Source organism: Galeopterus variegatus, unplaced genomic scaffold (assembly GCF_000696425.1).
Source record: "Galeopterus variegatus unplaced genomic scaffold, G_variegatus-3.0.2 Scaffold3144, whole genome shotgun sequence".
Classification (NCBI taxonomy): Eukaryota; Metazoa; Chordata; class Mammalia; order Dermoptera; family Cynocephalidae; genus Galeopterus; species Galeopterus variegatus.
In genome coordinates this window covers 243,702-249,793 of record NW_007729255.1, presented here as the reverse complement: position 1 = coordinate 249,793, position 6,092 = coordinate 243,702, and positions in this window count along the sequence as shown.

Here is a 6,092-nt window from a genome sequence, read left to right as displayed (position 1 = left end):
CACAGGATCGCGCTGTCTCCTGGCGTGGCCGCTCAGACCCGACGCCATCTTCAAAAGCCTCCCATGTATATTTGGAATGTAGAGATGACAGGACTTGCTGAAGAATCAGAAGTGGGGTGTGAGTAAAAGAGGAATCAGGGGGCCTCCAGAAGATGGGCATGACCACTACCAAAGGAGCAGGTTTAGCAGTGGGTGGAGCAAGAGTTTGGCTGCATACATTTTAAAATTTCCATTTGGAGTAGAAATCCAAGTAGAGAGGCCAAGTGCCCAGTGGACATGCTAGTGTGGGACACAGGGCAGAGGTCAATCTGGGAATTGTCAGCATAGTGACAGGACATAAAGCCATGGGATCCCCTATGGAGAGAGTGCAGGTGAGGAAGCGTGTGGAGGACTGAGTCCCTGAGCACGTTACCACTTAGAGGTTGGGGCACTGAGACCGGAGAGGTGGGAGGGGAGTCAAGGAGGCATCCGTCTGTGGGATGCTGAGGGCACACATCGAGGAGTAACTGCTGGGTCTGCCAACATGAAAGTCAGTGGTGGCCTCGACCAGAGCCACTTCTAAGAGGCAGTGTGGACAAGAGCCCAGCTGGAGAAGGTTCAAGAGAAAACAGGAGAGGGCAGCAGGTGTGGATAACTCTCTTAAGGGTTTTTTTTCTTTCTTTCATTCATTCTTTTTGGTTTTTTTTTAGGGTGCTGGGACCAACGATCACCACCTGCCCAACTGCCAAAAAATTATGCATCCAAAATCTCTTGACATAGATTCTGTGTGAAGAGCATTCGGGTTGCCTACATGTGCCACTCCCGGCATAAGCCCTTTTTAAAGGGCTTTTCTATAAAGGGAAGCAGAGAAGTGAGGCGACAGCTAGAGAAGGATGCATGGTGGGGAGCGTGTCAAGAGAGGATTTTTATTTATTTATTTTTCTAAAAGATGACCGGTAAGGGGATCTCAGCCCTTGGCTTGGTGTTGTCAGCACCACGCTCAGCCAGTGAGCTAACCGGCCATCCCTATATAGGATCCGAACCGTGGCCTTGGTGTTAACAGCACCACACTCTCCCCAGTGAGCCACAGGCCGGCCCCCAAGACAGGATTTTTAAATATGCCATTTTATTTATTTATTACATAAATGAGAACATATTTACATATTTTGGTAAGCTACTAACTTTGAGCAACAATATATTACAACTACCCTTCCATGTTGTTTACTATACTTCTACAACTGACAAAATTAACAAAAATTTTTTGTATGGTAAAATATACATGAAATTTGCTGTCTTAACCATTTTAAAATATAGAGTTCAGTGGAATTCTGTACATTCACATTCTTGTCAACCATCACCACCATCCATCTCCAGAACTTTTTTTCTCTTCCCAAACTAAAACTCTTTACTCATTAAACACTAACTCACCGTTTCCCCTGTCCTGAGCCCCTGTCCCGTTCTATGTTCTGTGTCTGTCTATGAACTTGACTGCTCCATATAAATGGAATCATGCGGTATTTGTCCTTTTGTGTGGTTAATTTCGCTTAGCACAGTGTCATCAAGGTTCATCCATGTTCTAACACGTGTCAGAACTTCCTTTGCCTGTAAGGCTGAATGATATCCCATTGTAGGGATATGCCGCATTTTGTTTACCCACTCATCCGCGGATGGACACTTGGGTTGCTTCCACATCTGAGCTATTGTGAATAATGCTGCTATGCACGTGGGTGTACTACACCTGGCTTTTGTATTTATTCGAACAGGTGCACTTCAAAAGGTGCAAAAGACCATGCAGTGAAGCATAACTCTGTCCCATCGCACCCCCAGATCCCTGTATTTTTAACCACAAGCAGCCACTGTTACCAGTTTCTTGTGATTTTGCACAAATGTTCTATGAGTATATGGGCATATGAGAGGGTATTTCAAAAACTTTATGGAAAAATAGAAGTGAAAGATAATTTGAACATTTCCATGAACATTTTGAAGTACCCTCGTATGTATATAGTTCCCCTTTAAAATAAATGGTGGAGTGTATAAACACAGTTTTGTACCTTGATATTCTCTGCCCAGTCAGTATACATATTATGGCCTTGCTCCTGTTAAGTGGCTCCAAAGTGTCCAGTTGGGTAGATGTATGATAATTTATTCTTCCAGTCCCCTCTGATGGGCATTTGGGATGTTTCCAATCTCTTGCTGATACAAAGTTGCTAAGTGCAGTAGGCTGAATGGTGACCTCCCAAAGATATCAGGTCCTAAACCCTGGAACCTGTAAATGTTACCTTAATATGGAAAAGAAATGGTGAGATGATCCTGGATTATCTGGATGGGCCCTAAAATGTAATCACAAGGGTTGTTCTTTATTCTTTTTTTGTTGTTGTTTTTTCCTTCCTATGTTATTTCAACACTGCCATCTTCAAGATCAGGAAGTCTTTCTTCTGCTTGATCTAGTCTGTTGTCGAGACTCTCAGATGTGTTTTTAAAATTACATTCAATGAATTCTTAAATTCCAAGATTTCTGCTTGATTTTTTAAATGATACGTCTTTGTTAAATTTCTCATACAGATTGTGGATTGTTTTTCTGATTTCATTAAACTGTTTGTCTGTATTCTCTTGTATCTCAGTGAGTTTCCTTAAGATCATTAATTTGAATTCCTTTTCTGGCAAGTCAGCAACTCCTGAATCTTTGGGATCAATTACTAGAGCATTATTTTGTTTTTTGGTGGTTTCCTGTTACCTTGTTTTTTTCATATTTCTTGTTTCCCTGCATTGATGTGTGTGCATCTGATGGAACCGTCACTTCTTTGAGTTTATGGAGTGGCTTGCAAGGGAAAGACTTATACCTGCAAACTCATCCTAAGGTGCCAATTGAGTAGAGTGGCTTTGCTCTAGATGGATGCAGTAGTGTTAGACTCTTTGTAGTTTCTTCAGCTGTAATCCACTTTTTCTGTGTCTGCAAGTGACTCAGTGGTTTGGAGGTTTGTGGCAGTGGTGGCACAGCTTTGCTGGGGGAGGGGATTGCTGGTTTGCTTCACAGGCTGGGGTATGCACATGCAACCTGTGGGCCAGTCATCTTGGGAGTCGGCTCACTGGGGATGTGGTTGCTGGATTGGTTCTCAGGCTGGGGGTGTGGATGTATGGCATGTTGGGGTCTCTGGGACTGGTTGCCAGTGTCAGGATCACCATCTGCTTGTCTGACCAGGGATGGGCCATGGGCATGTCAGCCATTCTCACTCAGATGCATGTGCATGCAATGGTTCAAAGCAGTGGTGGGTCTTCCAGGGACATGACGCTGAGCTGTTTCTCTGAGCCAAGGGTGTGGGTGCACTTTGGCTCAGCTAGCTAAGTGCGGGTCTGCCAGTGGCCCTTCTGCTGTGCCAGGTCTTGGGGCCCAATGCAAGGTCATGCTTTCCTCTGCGGTTCAGGAGCTGGATTGTCAAGGGTAGAGCGACTTGCTGAGCCACTTCTTAGGAAGTGGACAAGGACATCAGGCAGACCTGCAGTGAAGTGGCCTGTCCAGCTGCTTCTGGGCAGTGAGCAGGGCCACCAGGCAGGCCTGCAGGGAGGGGCTGTGCAGCCACCTCTGGGTCTGTTGGCAAGGCTGCTAGAAGGAACAGTTCAGGTTGGAACTGCCTGGCCACTTCTCTGGGATGGATGGATGCACTTTATTTCCACTAGTCTGAGGGCATATTTGTTATGATGGAGACCCATGAGCTGTTTTTCCCGGTTGGGGGCTCAGGTGCATCCAACTCAGTAGGGGGGGGAGTAGGGGGAGAAAAGAGGGATGGTCCGCCTGAGGAGGGTCTGCCTGTCGATCTCTGGCCAGGAATGTGGGGGTACATCATTTCAGCAGGACTAGGATTGGCTTCCCAGACTGCAGAACAGCGTCACAGCCCCTGTGAGCGCAGGCTTCATGCTGCCAGGATCAGTGTTATATCCTCTCCTGTGAGTGCACTGGATGGAGGGCAGAGCCTTAAGGCTGGGAAAACACTCTGGCTACTATCCCCAGGCAGGACACACTCTTTTAAGGCCTCCAGTTTCAAGATGGCGCCACCCTGCATGGGCTTGGGTCACAAGGGTGGGAGGCAGGGAATGCACAGTGTGTGCTAGTGTTCTAGAGTGATGCAGTGTGTTTCTAGGATGCTCCCCACACTTGGCTCCAGGCTTGTCCTGCCAAAGGATCTGCAGGCCTCTGTGGTGAGGATGGGGGTGAGTGTGGGCCCTCTGCCTACCTTTTTGCTGCAAGGAAAAATTCTTCCTGCACCAATCCCAGTATCAGAGATGTGGCAGCTGAGGCTGGGAGCCTCTCTCTCCTCTCTATGCCACCATCCTGGGTTTTCATGATCCATAGTGATCTCAGCAGTCTCCTGCTGCATTCCTATGCTCTTCCACCAATGCTCCCATCAGTATTTAGCTTTCTGTTCGTTGTTTTGGTCCTTTTCTGCGGGAGGAACACACCCTGGGCACCTCCAGACCACCATCTTGCCACTTACAGAACTTATAAGTGTTCTTATAAGAGGGAGGCAGAGAGGGATTTGATACAGACAGAAGAGAAGATACAGAGAGAGAGAGAGAGAGAGAGAGAGAGAGAGAGAGAGAGAGAGAAGGTCATGTGAAGATGGAGTCAGAGATTGGAACGCTGGCAGCCACCAGAAGCTGCAAGAAACAAGGAAGCATTCTCCCCTAGAGCCTCCAGAGAGAGTGTGGACCTACAGTCACCTTGATTTTGGCCCAGTGATACTGATTTTGGACTTCTTCCATCCAGAACTGTGAGAGAATAAATTTCTATTATTTTAAGCCACAGAATTTGTGGTAATTTGTTACAGCAGCCACAGGAAACGAACACACTAGATATATCCTTAAAATGTAAACCTACAGATATTTGTGAATATATCTGTAGAAAAAAATTGCTAGAAGTGAAATTATGAGGTCAAAGGTGTATGTATTTTGCAATGTAAAAGATTTTACCAAAATGCTGTATATTCTGGTGGTGGCATTTGTGCTGTACACAACCCAAACGGTTGTGCATGGAAGCCTGATAAAGAAGACATAGACTAGGGACTGGCATCATATTTCCTGGTCAATGGCCCAAACAGCCATGAGTGATTATTTCCCAAGTACAAAGAGTACTTTGTGGGCCGGCCCGGTGGCACACTCGGTAGAGGGCGGCGCTCCTGCCGAGGGTTCGGATCCCATATAGAGACCGGTCCGCTCACTGGTTGAGCGCGGTGCGGGCGCGACACCGAGGGTTGCGATCCCGTTGCCGGTCATGAAAAAAGACAAAAAAAAAAAAAAAAAAAGAGTACTTTGTACTCCTGTCCCATTGATAATGTGCCTCTCCCACCACCCTGCTGAGCTGGAGAAGATGGAGCAAAGTGGCTAAGAATGTTCAGGATTAGATAAACCTGAGCTCAAATCCTGGCTTTGCCACCATGAGCTGGATGACCTTGGGCAACATATTGATCTTCCTGAGACTGAGTTTCCTCATCTGTAAAATGAGAATCATAATACCTACCTCAGAGGATTGTTATGAAGATTCAAGTAGCGCCCCCCACAGGCAGGGATGAGCAGTGTCATCTGGCTGGAGAACGGGGTACAGAAGCAAATGATGGGGCCCATGTCACTGAGGGCAAGAACCATGGAACCAAGTTGGCCTGGTGGGTACCCTGAGTTGAGGACAGGGAGCTGAGGGTCCAGGGAGACTGGGATGTCTGGAGCTCCCCGGACAGAGCATCAGAGAAGAGAGAGCTGCACACAGAGAGAAGCCAGAGGTGAGCAGAGGGTCCCCTTGAGAGTGCAGCTGAGGACTGATCAGCACATGCGTGTGAGGGAGCCACCTGGGCCCAGGAAATAAACCATGCAGAAGGCCTAGAAGGAACTATAGCCAGAGCTCCCAAGAAGCCTGTTCCCACTAGCAGGACTGGAAAACTGTGTTCTCAGGGCAGTGGGAGAGTGGGTTCAGAGGGCCTTATGTTGGTGGGAATGATACAGCCCCACAGCTAAGGTGGAACTTTGACTTTTGGAAGTTCTACCACCCATGTGATCTTGAGGTTCTGGTTCGCCGGTGTGCACCAGGTAGTAGAGTTGTGACAGAAAGCGCGTCTCGGTTCTCTGGG